The 13,216-nt window shown below is 44.6% G+C and overlaps 1 protein-coding gene across 5 annotated transcripts in view; it reads right to left on the reverse strand.

Annotated features, from left to right (window-relative positions):
• The window catches only part of ZBTB40 (zinc finger and BTB domain containing 40), a 79,392-nt gene extending 66,975 nt beyond the window's left edge, over positions 1–12,417 (reverse strand). For all 5 annotated transcript variants that reach the window (XM_044938137.2, XM_044938136.2, XM_006063780.4 and 2 more), the window contains exon 1: positions 12,250–12,417. The gene's annotated coding sequence lies outside the window, so the exon portion shown is untranslated. The remainder of the gene's footprint in view (positions 1–12,249) is intronic.
• Positions 12,418–13,216: the final 799 nt, after the last annotated feature.

Raw genomic sequence — 13,216 nt, forward strand, 5'->3', positions numbered from 1 at the left:
TCGTAAGTGGACAGTGTGTGCTTGTCTGTCCAGTAGATCTTTACTGAGCTCAGCCAAAGGCCCTTAACTGGCTTGGAACTACATGGAGTAAGAAGTTCAGCACACTCCCTGCTCTCAAGGAGTTTATGGCAAAGCTGGGAAGGAGAGACCACTTTCAGCTTAAGATCCTTCTTTTCTTCTACTTTGTAGTTAAGAAGCAGAAACACTGAAGAGACTATGTGCTGGGAGCCAGCACAGGAGATCCCACCCATGACAACGTCATGCGGAGGAGACCTGACAGGCAAGGCGGATCAGGACTCGAGGGACTCCCTGGACCTGCTCGAGCATCTACCCTGAAACCAAAGTCTGTCTACTGTCTACTATATTATGCCTTTCATCAACTCTTCTGACATTAACAGGGGGCTATCCCCAACCACCTTTCCCTGAAGAAAATCAACTTAGCGCTCTAGTTAATAAGTCTCCTCGGCATGAAAGGAGTATTTCAATTCTAACCCCTCTGTTGGCATTCTAGCTTGCTTGGCAGGTTTATTCATACTCTTGCAATTAACGCACACAATTGTTCACAACTTCCCAACCATGAAAGGCACGGGAAGCCTAACCATTCTAAAAGTCCTAATGGGCATAGAGCCCTTCAAGGGGTGAAAAATTATTAGAACAGTACTGGTGAAGGGTTTCATTGTTGAGCCAATGCTTGCTGCCAAGTCTCCATATCCCTTATCCATTGTGTGCCTGGGAGTGCATTAGTTAATATAGTTGGAATGTAGGAAAAACAAGTAGTAGCCTTGGCATTAGCAACATTAAACCTTTGCGTTAATTAAGTTCTTTCTTTGTTGTAACCCACTGCACCTTTGCTCCATAAGAATGTAACTTTAGTACTTTCTGAGGGTGACACAGATTGGAAAAATAAAGAAAAAACACTTTAAGGGAAAACATGTTTTCTGGTTGACCAACCTTTATCAGAAAAGGGTCATAAAATGTCATTAGGCCTCCAGGTCATAAGATAATGTACATAACATAAGACCCTTGTAGATGGAAAGGTATGCAGAAAAAATCCTGGTTTCGATAAAGGTCAAAACTGATGGAATGTTGAGCTGACTCTGCATGACTCTGCATCTTTCACTTCTGGAAATGTGTAACTCAGGGTATAAAAGCTCCTTTTGAAAATAAAGCTGCAGACACCGCTTCACCTAAGCTTGGTCTCCCTGTGTCATCTTTCACCGACGCCATTCATCCTGAGGGTATCCCTGGACTCTGCTGAGGCTGGACCCTGGCAGACTGTGGAGCCCTAACTTCCTGCAAGACTGTCCTATTCCGCTACTCAGGCCACCCTGTGACCTGACACCTCTGTGTCTATTTCATAGATGAACTCCATTTGCCTCTCCTCTCAGTGCTATAAGCCTTTTCTCTTGTCTTTTAAGAAGTGGTGATTATTTTCGTCTCAATCTTTCTCTCACTCATCACCAAGGATTATGACAAGAGGGTTAACTTAAGGAGCTAACCCAAAAAAAAAAAAAAAAAAAAGGTAACTTCTCTCTTGCCTTTAACTTTTGTAAAGAGCCTATGGGATTCCATAATATTTTCTCAAAAATGTTCAAAGAAATACATGGAAAATTTCATCCTCAACATTTTGCTGCCCAGGATAAAAAAAACAAAACCCAGAACTCTAGGGGCCAATTATTCTGCTGTCTTGGACTCTGACCTTAGAAAATTTCCCTCTGGTTTAAATCTGACTGGAACTGAGGGCAGCTGACAGCAGCTATAAGTACCAGCTAGAAGAGCAACTTGTGTCTGGGTGGTCAGATTTAATGACTGCCGGGGCTTCGGAGCATCACTCAAAAGTTACAGCACCGCACCAAACTTCTGGGTATGGGCTAACTGAGTAAGAACAGCAAGTTTCACTGTTATTTAAATTTATAAGTTTTTACTATGTTCCCAACATCATGCTAGCAGCTAGGTACTCAAAACAGTGACAGGTCTTTAAAAATCAACTAGTATCAACTGCACTAATAAGACCAGATAAAGAGAAGGCAGGGCAAAAGCAGAGAACATAAAAGAAGCGGTAAAGAGGGAGGGGGGGCTTACTGTTGGCAAACAGTGGATTGAGTGAAATATTGTGATGTGAATTAGAATGTAAAGTGGTAAAGAACCCACCTCAATATCAGCTCTCAGTGGTAAAGAATCTACCTGCCAGTGCAGGAGACAGGGGTTCAATCTGTGCGTTGGGAAGATCCACTGGAGAAGAAAATGGCAACCCACTCCAGTCCTCTTGCCTGGGAAATCCCATAAACAGAGGAGCCTGGTGGGGCTACAGTCCCTCAGGTCGTAAGAGTCGGACATGATTTAGGGACTAGATGACAACCAGCAGGCGTTTAGAAGCGTGGCTCTTGACCGTCTCCCTTGCTTCTGCTTTTCCCTGGCTGGTTGCAGTTGAAAATGTAAAAAACAATCTTAATAAGGAAATAAATGAGTTGGGTTCTAAGCCTGACCTTAGCTCTGAAACCATGAGTTACTTAACCTTTCACAATCTGTTTTCTCAAGTGCAAAATGAGTGAACATGTATATGGGAGCTCACTTTTATGGTTGAAAGTTCCATCATAATTTTTAAAATTGGGATAACGGTATCTATGGCTTAGTTCCTGTGAGGATTACAAGAAATAATTGGGTGAAACACCTAGCGCAGTGCCTGGTGCTTTCTAGCTGTTCAATAAACGGAAGCTCTTATCACCAACATGGTATTTTGTTGTATTTTTTAAGTTCTGGGATGGGGTTAGAGGAGAACAAAATGAGAACCAGTGAATTAAGACTGGAGTTCAGTCCAGTTGCTCAGTCATGTCCAACTCATAGCGACCCCATGGACTGCAGCACGCCAGGCCTCCCTGTCCATCACCAACTCCCGGAGTTTACTCAAACTCATGTCCATTGAATCAGTGATGCCATCCAACCATCTCATCCTCTGTCATCCTGTTCTCATCCTGCCTTCTATCTTTCCTAGCATCAGAGTCTTTTCTAATGAGTCAGTTCTTCACATCAGGTGGCCAAAATATTGAAGCTTCAGATTCAGCATCAGTCCTTCCAATGAATATTCAGGGTTGATTTCCTTTAGGATAGACTGGTTGGATCTCCTTGCAGTCCAAGGGATTCTCAAGAGTCTTCTCCAACACCACAAGTTCAAAAGCATCAATTCTTTGGCACTCAGCCTTCTTTATGGTCCAATTCTCACATCCATACATGACTAGTGGAAAAACCATAGCTTTGACTAGATGACCTTTGTCAGCAAAGTAATGTCTCTGCTTTTTAATATGCTGTCTAGGATGGTCATAGCTTTTCTTCCAAGGAGCAAGCACCTTTTAATTTCATGGCTGCAGTCACCACCTGCAGTGATTTTGGAGCCCAAGAAAACAAAGTCTGTCACTGTATCCATTATTTTCTCATCTGTTTGCCATGAAGAGATGGGAGCGGATGCCATGATCTTTGTTTTTTGAATGTTAGGGACATCTAGCATCTGTAGAAGGAAAACCTCCCTAGAGTAGGTCTTACAGGCTTCCTTCCCACTCTTTTATTCTCTTTCCTTTCCCCTTACTGCTTTATTCATTCCATTCAACAAACATGCACTGACTGCCTACAGTATGTAGGACACAGAGCTAAGTACTGAGAGTGGGAAAGAGCGAGAAGAGGAGGGATTCTGAGGGGACAATATAATCAGATGGGCTTTTGGAGGAGGGTATCTATGAACCATCAGAAATTATATGCAAAATTTTTTGAGTATGTGGGTGTATACAACTTCTCTGAGAAGTTCTGGAGGGATTCTAAAATGAATTTTTTTTTAAAGAATGAAAAGTATAATAAACTGAGCAAGAAGCAAACAAAATTTATATAAGCAAAAACAAAATACTCTTGAAAAATCACAAAATTAGTCTTGAGGAAATAGAAAGATGGACCATGATCCTTAGATAGAAAATTTCAACCTCATAAAGATGGCAGTATTCCCTAAGCTACTTTATAAATTAAAACATAAACTCAATAAAAATACCACCAAGTATTTCATCTGAAAATTAGACAAACTTATTATGAAGCTCATATGGCAGAATAAACAAGCAAAACAGCCAGGAAAACTCTGAAAAGGAAAAACTAATCCCTCCAGATAGCAAAACAAATTACAAGCCACTAAAATTGAGATAGTCTTGTAATGGCCTATTAATTGACAATCAAACTAATGGAACAAAACAGGAAATCCGGTAGGAAACCCAAATGCACATAAGAGTTTAGTAGTATCTGCTTAAGACAGCATCTCAAACCAGTGAAGAAAGGATAAGAGCCTCTAACAAGTAGTGTTACAATAAATTGGCTGGCCATTGGAAAGAATATAGGACTCGATCCTTCCTCAAACCAAATGCCAAGATAAATTCCAAATGGATCAGACTCTTAGATGTTTTTTTAAAAAAGGTGAAACCATATATTTTTCTAGAAGAAAACATTAATGAATTCCTCATAAATTGAGAGTGGTGCAAACTTCCTAACTCTGACTCAAAATCTTAAGTAATACACTGTAGGGCTGATAATTAGCACTATATAAAGATGTCAAACTTTACAGCAATAACACAACATATGTAAAAGTCAGGCACGTGACAAACCGGAAAAAATATCTTTGTAACTTATACCACAGACACTGGGCAGATATTCCGAACTCCAAAAAGGAGAAAACAAATTAAAAGTATACTGAAATATTATTTCTTACCTATCAGATTGACAGAACCCCAAAAACTCTGGCAGCAAGACTTAAGAGAAAAAGAAAAGAAGGGTCAGGCATGAAATAAAAACTTCAGTTAATGTCCCTTGTTACATAGTTCTGATTTTGGAACCATGTACATGGTTTTCATAGTTAAAAAGACAAAATTAAATTTTAAAAGGCAATTCTTAAATTTTAAAACAAAAATCAGTCTGATTATCAAGTTGGTGGCATAACCACATAGACAAAATAATTATATCAAGGGACTTTGGGATACTGTTTGACTGCTGCTACTGCTGCTAAATCACTTTAGTCATGTCCGACTCTATGTGACCCCATAGACGGCAGCCCACCAGACTCCCCCGTCCCTGGGATTCTCCAGGCAAGAACACTGGAGTGGGTTGCCATTTCCTTCTCCAATGCATGAAAGTGAAAAGTGAAAGTGAAGTTGCTCAGTTGTGTCTGACCCTCAGCGACCCCATGGACTGCAGCCTTCCAGGCTCCTCCATCCATGGGATTTTCCAGGCAAGAGTACTGGAATGGGGTGCCATTGCCTTCTCAAATAGTGTATATTCGAAGGACAAAAGAAACCATATAGAAAACTAAAACATTCAGCAATCTAAGAGTCAGTACAGATAACAGCATTGCTACTTGCCTGGTTAATAATGTGACCAGAGAAATCCGGAGTGAACGAACAGCCCCAAAGCCCCAGAGCATGGCCCACTGAGTGTTAATGACTGATGCTCAAGTAGAAGGGTGAGAGGTGAGTGGAGACAGTGCTAAGAGTTGAGGCTTGAGACAGGCACAGCCAGGGTTTGAGGGCAGCCCAAGCCATGCCAAGGAACCGTGCAGAGGATTAGCCTGGAGAGTAACATGTTCAGATCTGTGCTTTATAAAGATCACGAGCAACAGTGTACAAATAGACTGCAGAGAAACAAAGCTGGGAAGTTGGCCAGCCAGCTAGAAGACTGTTGTGGCAGTAATTCAAGACAAGCGAGTACAGTAGCTTTGGCCAAAAGAGAAAGGGGACTTCAATGGGCTTGTAGTCTAAATAAGTGGGTGCCATTTGTGGATGGGGAGTAGAAGGGGATGGAGAGTTGAAGAGAAGAGGAAGAACACTGGACAACTCGCGGGTTTCTACCTCTGGCAACACTGTGGCGCTATCCATGGAGACGAGGAGCCCAAGAGAAGTGGCAGATGAAAGAAGAATGGCAAGTTCACTGCTGCTGGAAGGAAGTCAAGAAGACAGACCCAACTGTCAGGCCACAGTCCTAGCAAGATGGGAAACAGGTGGAACTGGAGAGTTAGATTACCTGTAGTAAAATTTTCTCAAAGTCAGAAACAGAACCATATACTGTTCACTTATGATTTTATATTTTTTAAAAAGTCAACCAACCAGTATTTGGAGCCTAAAAAGCTATTTAGCCTTGTGTTCCTTTGTTTCTCATCTCCCTCAACATTCCTGGGTCTTTTCCTTCACAAAACATATTCTATGGTATGTCCCAGAATCAGATTCTAGTTACAGCAGAGGTCACTCATGCAAACAGCTTCAGGGGTCACAGACGTAAAATCTCTGATGTTTAAAAGTAAGCAACTAATTGGTAAACGCTACATGGGCCAAACTCTGGTTTAAACTGTTTTCTACTAAGGTCCCATTAAATAAATATATATCCTAACATACAGATGGGCTTTCCCAGGAGGCTCAGTGGTAAAAGAATCCACCTGCCAATGCAGGAGATGCGGGTTTGATCTCCGGGTCGGGAAGATCCCCTGGAGGAGGAAATGGCAACCCACTCCAGCATTCAGGCCTGGAGAACCCCACGGACAGAGGAGCCTGGCCGGCTGCAGTCCATGGGGTCGCAGTCATCACGACTGAGCATGCACACACAGAACATAAAGATGTAAAAGGTCTTCCCTTCTTCCCTGTTCCCCACCCCGCTTTGGGTACTAATAAAACCAGAAAACATGTCTACAAACTGACTTTTTCAGAGGTCCTAACACTAGCTAAAGTCTGAGATGAAAAGTGAAAGATGAAAGTGAAGTCGCTCAGTCGTGTCCGACTGTTTGCGACCCCATGGACTGTAGCCTATCAGGCTCCTCCATCCATGGGATTTTCCAGGCAAGAGTGCTGGAGTGGATTGCCATTTCCTTCTCCAGGGGATCTTCCCAATCCAGGAATCGAACCCAGGTCTCCCATACTGCAGGCAGACGCTTTACCGTCTGAGCCACAAAGTCTGAGATGAGTCTGGTTTCAGAGAGCAGCTCTGCTGTCACAGAGGGGCCCCAGGACAAACGCAGGGCAGCACCCTCTCCCCCGTGCTGCCTCTCTGAATCTACCCTTCTCCTCTCTCCCCTTTATCCCTGCTCTCTAACCCTGAGAAACTGACTCTATCTGCAGAAAGTTGATGCCTAGAGCCAAAGTACTGGGCTTCTATGCTCTTCCCTTCACCTATTGGAAGAAATGACTGTTTTATCTGCTTACCAGGCAGCCGAGACAACATGTCCCCACGCACCAGCCTCGCATGAAACAACAGCAAGGGTCTCTAAAGCATCTCTGAAGCACTTCGCTGGGTAAAGGCTTCTGCACAAACATTCAACTATGCTCAACCGGTTTAGACAGGAAACAAAGCCAGAAAAGATACTTTTCCATCTTTGAGGTCAAGGGCAAAGAAAAACAGAAAGTACTGGTTTTAGGGGGACTCTCCTCGCTGTTTCAGTTCAGTGGTGTATTATATGTTCATTGTCGGCTCTGTACCGTTGGAGGGGTCTAGGACCCACCCCTCTGAGATCTGACTAAAGTACAAGCATACCTCATTTTATTGTGGTTCAAAGACAATGCATTTTTTACAAATTGAAGGTTTGTGGTAATCACGCATTGTCAGATGATGGTTAGCATTTTTTAACAAAGTTTTTTTAAAAATTAAGGTATGTACATTGTTTTTTTAGACATAATGCTATTATACACTTAATAGACTAGTATAGTGTGAACATAGCTTTTACATGTCATGTTTGAGAAATTAAGAAATCAAAATTGAGAAACTGAGAAATCAAACAATATACGTGACTCACTTTATTGCAATGGTCTAGAACTGAACCCGCCGTATCTCCGCGCTATGCCTGTAACGGGCTCTTTTCCCAGAATTAAAAATGGCATTTACACAAGTCTGCAGGCAAATTCAAAGGCTTCATAGGTCCCCTGCAACCTGACCCCAGATTAACAAGTTGATGCGGATCAGCAGTAACATATTTACTTTATCTATGGAAATGAAATACTTGATGTCATGATTTTGAGGATATGCAGTTACATAACACCATCAGGGCAATGTTAGGAAAGATAGTTTTCTTTCCCTACCCTTCTCTCCCTGAGAGCTGTAGGAGTCTTAAAACTGCACTCTGTGTGAATGAAATACCGCACCCACTGCACAACTTAAAGGAAGTGACAACTTCATCTCTGAATTTAAATGCCCTTAATATTTAATTCTTTCCTCTCTGTGGTTATAGCTTGCTTTCTCCACGTTATTAGGATGATGGCTTTAGAAGGCAGGCTATTGGAGATCCAGAAAAACCACATATCCCAATTCAATTTCCTCGTGAAAATCAAAGAGCTCACGCTCTTGAAGAGTTGAAAGAGGCTGAAGGGTCACCGCCTCCCCCAGGGTGCCGGCGCAGGCAGTGCTCCAGAAGGGTAATGTAAATACTCAGAACGAGGCAACGGGGCACACCAATTTGTTTTTCAATCTATTTTATTTCAGTTCAAAGCATCTTTGCAGACAGACAGTCCAAGAAAACAAGCCACACTTCGGTTATACTCAGTCTTCCTCAATCTCCAAAAGCAGGTGAGGAATGCCCAAGTGTGGCGTGGTTCCCTGTACTGCCTGTCTGCAATGATGCTTTGAACTGAAATAAAATAGATTGAAAAACAAACTGGTATGCCCTGGCTTTTCCTGCAGTTTTATATTATCCTTCAAATAGTGTTACCACCTACTCTTTACTGAAACCCAACAGACCCAAATCACAGAGTAAAACTGCAAGAGTTTAAATGCGAAGGTCCCACCCAAACCTAAAATAGCAATTTAATTCAGGGCTTGCTGGTTAACACTGCATTAACATGCCACTCTCTGTTGGGTTCCCTGCTCCATTTGCTGGGCTGGATCACATCTTCTGGTGACTTATGCAGTATGCTTACTGGAGAGAGTAAAAGTAAAAGTAAAACTTGACATTGCTGATCTTCCTATATACTCTGCTTGATTTATTACTGCCTCTGTAAATTTTCCTGTTTATGAGCCCAAACATCATCATGTGTCTTTACCTGTGCAAAAAGTCTACCTGCTTTAAAGCATTCAACATTCTGCTTATAGGATGCAACATTATTTTGAAAACTTTTACAGGAAACCCCAAATCATTTGCAAACAAATTCTAAAATTACTACCAACTAGAAGAAGCCTATCATTTTCTTAGAATGAAGGAATGCAAATATTTTCAAGCTTAAAACACCAAAACGATGAAATACACTCTACAGACACTTGTGCAACTTTATTAAAAAAATTAAATCCCATTTGGAAATGTTCCCCTCTTAACATAAAGAAAAAAATGAGACCTGTCCCCTCCCCCAAAGATAAAACCATACACACATACACCCATGCACAAACACACCCTCAAATTCAACTGTAATGCACTTCTGAATTTTTGTTATTATTTAGCACTTTGAGTGAGCTTCTCTGGTGGCTCAGACTGTAAAGAATCTGCCTGCAATGCAGGAGACCCAGGTTTGATCCCTGGGTCGGGAAGATCCCCTGGAGAAGGGAATGGCTAACCACTCCAGTATTCTTGCCTGGAGAATTCCATGGATAGAAGGGCCAGTGGAGTACAGCCCATGGGGTTACAGAGAGTTGGACAGGACTGAGCCACTAACACTTTCACTTTCCAGCATTTTAAGTAAGTTTCCATTTGGGGCCAAACTTGGCTGCTCTAACTGGAATTCAGCAACATGTGTAACAAAACACACACAAGAGTCCTCTGGTACCATTATCCATTATCCACATGTATCAGATAAGATGATGACTTGTAACTGGCCCAAGAGAGGCCCCTTTTTCAGCAGTAACGCTGGCAACAGGGCCAGGACTCAGAGCACAGGACTGTGAGACACAGCACAGTCACCGGCTTCTTTCAGCCCTGTGCTCTCCAAGTTGGTGCCGTCTCACAGTGCTTGAACTGCTGAAAAGTTCTTCCTCCTCAACTCCTTCCCCTTTCCCTTCTTCTGAACTGGATCCTAGTCACTGCACAAGTTTCAGCCTAAACTACCCAGAAGAGAGACCTCCGGGGACAGGCGGTCTCCCAAGTCAGCACGGCTTCGCTTCCTTTACAGCAGCTGCCGCAACCCGGAACGCCTGGGCTATTCTTTTACTGTGTTAAGACACTGGTTTTAAGTCCATGTTTCATCCTGGTAATCCCAGTCACAGTGCTGTCTGGTAAACAGCAGACACGCAAATATTTGCTCAATGAATGACCTGCGTTTATTTAATATTTACCAAATGCCAGGTTGTGGGCACTGGCTAGCAGCTGATGTAAAAACAAGCAAGGTGTGGTACCTGCCCTTGAAGACCTCCCAAGCAGTAGGAAAGATTTAATAAACAGATGGGTAATGTAGGGTGGTTAGTGTGATCAGTTTAGGTTCAGATCCCAGCTCCCTTAGGCATTAGCTATGTAACCTTGGACATCTCTTCTGACTCTGTTTCCTCATCTTTAAAATAGGACTATCAATACAACCTACGCCATAGTGTTGGTGTGAGGAGTAAATGACAGGCTATGGAAATAAAGCACATAACGCAGTCCTTGGCACACAGGAATCAGTCAATAAAAATTACTAATTTGACTATAAAGACGCTATGACAGCTGTATATGAAATTATCTTTGATTACCTGTATGCCATCTGTCCAAGCCTCTACAGAATTTATTTCCACAGAAGGGCAGAGATGATATTGATCTTGTTCACCATTGTATTTCTATTTCCAGGAGTCTGAATCATTGCTAGTATTTTGTAGGCACTCCACAAATACTGAATGCTTAACTAATGCATGCATACAAATATTGGGTACTCTGAGTCTACTTGTTAGTTAAACTAGTGATGAATAGTTGGGTTTGGGAACAACTCTTATAAAAGAACAAAGTCTAAATTAGAAAGTGGGGGTGCAGCAGTTTGATGATTTAGCCAAGTAAGAGGAAATTTTCATTTTGAGGTTGTAATTAAAATCCACAAACCATACAAAGATTTGGCTTCCATTCCAAGGAAGAACCAACAGTGCCAGGTTGACAGATCTAAAAGAATAAAATCTAAACAGAAGGAGATGGGTCCCCAGGCAGGTGGCATCCGGGAGCAACTTGCCAGACCCGTAATCTATGAGGCTCTAAAACAGCTTAACCTCTCAGAACCTGGGCTTTCAACCCACGCAAAACGGACACATGGAGGGACAAAAGCTGCTGGCGCAAAAGCGCTGTGCATTAATATAAATAAGTACCTGGCTTGCTGCAGGTGCTCAGTAGATGATACTATTATTCAAAGGAGGGGAAACAATTCCATTTTGAATAATAAACCAATAAAACCAGAAGTAATGGGAGCCAGAGTGTGTGGTTAACTACAGACCTCTGGGGTGCACAGGGCAGTTGTAACTCGAGTTTCCCACTCGGGTGGGAAGGGGCCTGAGGAGTCTCTGAAGCCTGAAGGACAACACTAACCCAGCCTACTTGTGTCTACAGCTGGTCCTGCCACACTGCTGCGAAAAGGCCAAAGACAGCGTCGGCTTTGGGGATCAAAGCATCAGAGGCATCAGATTTAAGTCTTGCAACTACTCAAATTCGCTCTTGCACGAAGAAAGCGGCCATGGACAAATATAGAAACCACGAACACGGCTGTGTTCCAAGAAAACTTCACTGATGGACACCGGAATTTGATTTCCTGTTAACTGTCACAAGTTATGCGAAATACTTTCTCCCTCAACCAGTAAAAAAGAAAAAAGTAAAACCTTCTTAGCCCCCGGCAGACAAAAAAATAAAAAGGGAAGGGAGGGGAGCGGCGGCTTTGGGCCAAGGGCACCGTTTGCCGAGGCCCGGAGAAGGGTAGGGATTTTAGGGGGGGCGGGGGGGAAAAGTGCGAGGAGCAGCTGCGAGGAGGCCTCGGATCACGCCGAGCAGTCGGCGATGCGGGGCGAGGGCAAGTCCCCGGCGGAGGCCGGGCCCCAAGCGGGGCCTAGGCCCGGCCGAGCATTCCGGCCGGGAACCCGGGGCAAACCCCTCGGCCGGAGACGAGAGCGGAGCCTGCGCTCAGGAGTGTGGGCCGCTCCGGGGGTGCGGTAGGGGAGTTCCAAGTTCCCCCCGGGGCGGGAACAGGCGGCTGGGACACTCGGCAGGGCGCAGCGGGCTCCGCCAGGCCGAAGGGTCTCTGCGCGCCCCTCGTTTGGGGAGCCTCCCGGCCCTCAGCGGCAAAAGGGGTCTCCAACGCGGAGTCCCGGCCCCGTTTCTATGGTTACCTGTTCAGGACCGATTCAAACTGCCGTTCTTTATTGACAGCGCCATAGAGGACACGAACACTCCTACCCGAAGGGAACAATAAAGCTTTCTCCATTCAACAGCGCCAGAGACGCCAGAGGGCGGCCATCTTGAGGCCGGCGCTGAAGGCGTATGAAGAGGGGGAGGGGGCGGCCCGGCCTGCCTCGCGCGCCACAGTCACGTGCTGGGGGAGGGGCGGGCCTTACGGGGGGCGTGGCCTGCGTCGCGCGCGCGCGGGCTCTCTACCAATACAAACACGCTCGGACCCGCCGGTTGCTAACTACTTCTCCGACCTCCGACCCTTGACCCCTCGCCCCCCTCTCCACACTCTCTGAGGAAATTCTAACAGGTTTCCACCAGCCTGGGTGAGGCCGCGCTAAGGTTCTCTCATTTCAAAGCACAGAGAGAATTAGGCACCAAAGGTTTCTTTCCACTTTTCCAAGGACGACAGGTTCACTTGCAAGACAGAGACGTGACCCGAGCCGCGTCCCCAAACGCCTCGTCGTTGGTGGAGAAGCTTGGCTCGGACGTTAAGAGGCCATTTTAGGATGCATGGGTTTGGGGGTGAAGTGATAACTTTGCTTTTGTTCTCTTTTTCTGTTAGCATGCTGTCGCACCCTATGCATTCCAGTTGGGGGCTCCTCTTGCCACCTTTACACAACCGGACAGATGAAATCATACCCAAACTGCTGCTGCTAAGTCGCTTCAGTCGTGTCCGACTCTGTGCGACCCCATAGGCGGCAGCCCACCAGGCTCCCCCGTCCCTGGGATTCTCCAGGCAAGAACACTGGAGTGCGTTGCCATTGCCTTCTCCAATGCATGAAAGTGAAAAGTGAAAGGGAAGTCGCTCAGTCGTGTTCGACTCTAGCGACCCCATGGACTGCAGCCCACCAGGCTCCTCCGTCCATGGGATTCTCCAGGCGAGAGTACTGGAGTGGGGTGCCAGCT

Source organism: Bubalus bubalis, chromosome 2 (assembly GCF_019923935.1).
Source record: "Bubalus bubalis isolate 160015118507 breed Murrah chromosome 2, NDDB_SH_1, whole genome shotgun sequence".
NCBI lineage: Eukaryota > Metazoa > Chordata > Mammalia > Artiodactyla > Bovidae > Bubalus > Bubalus bubalis.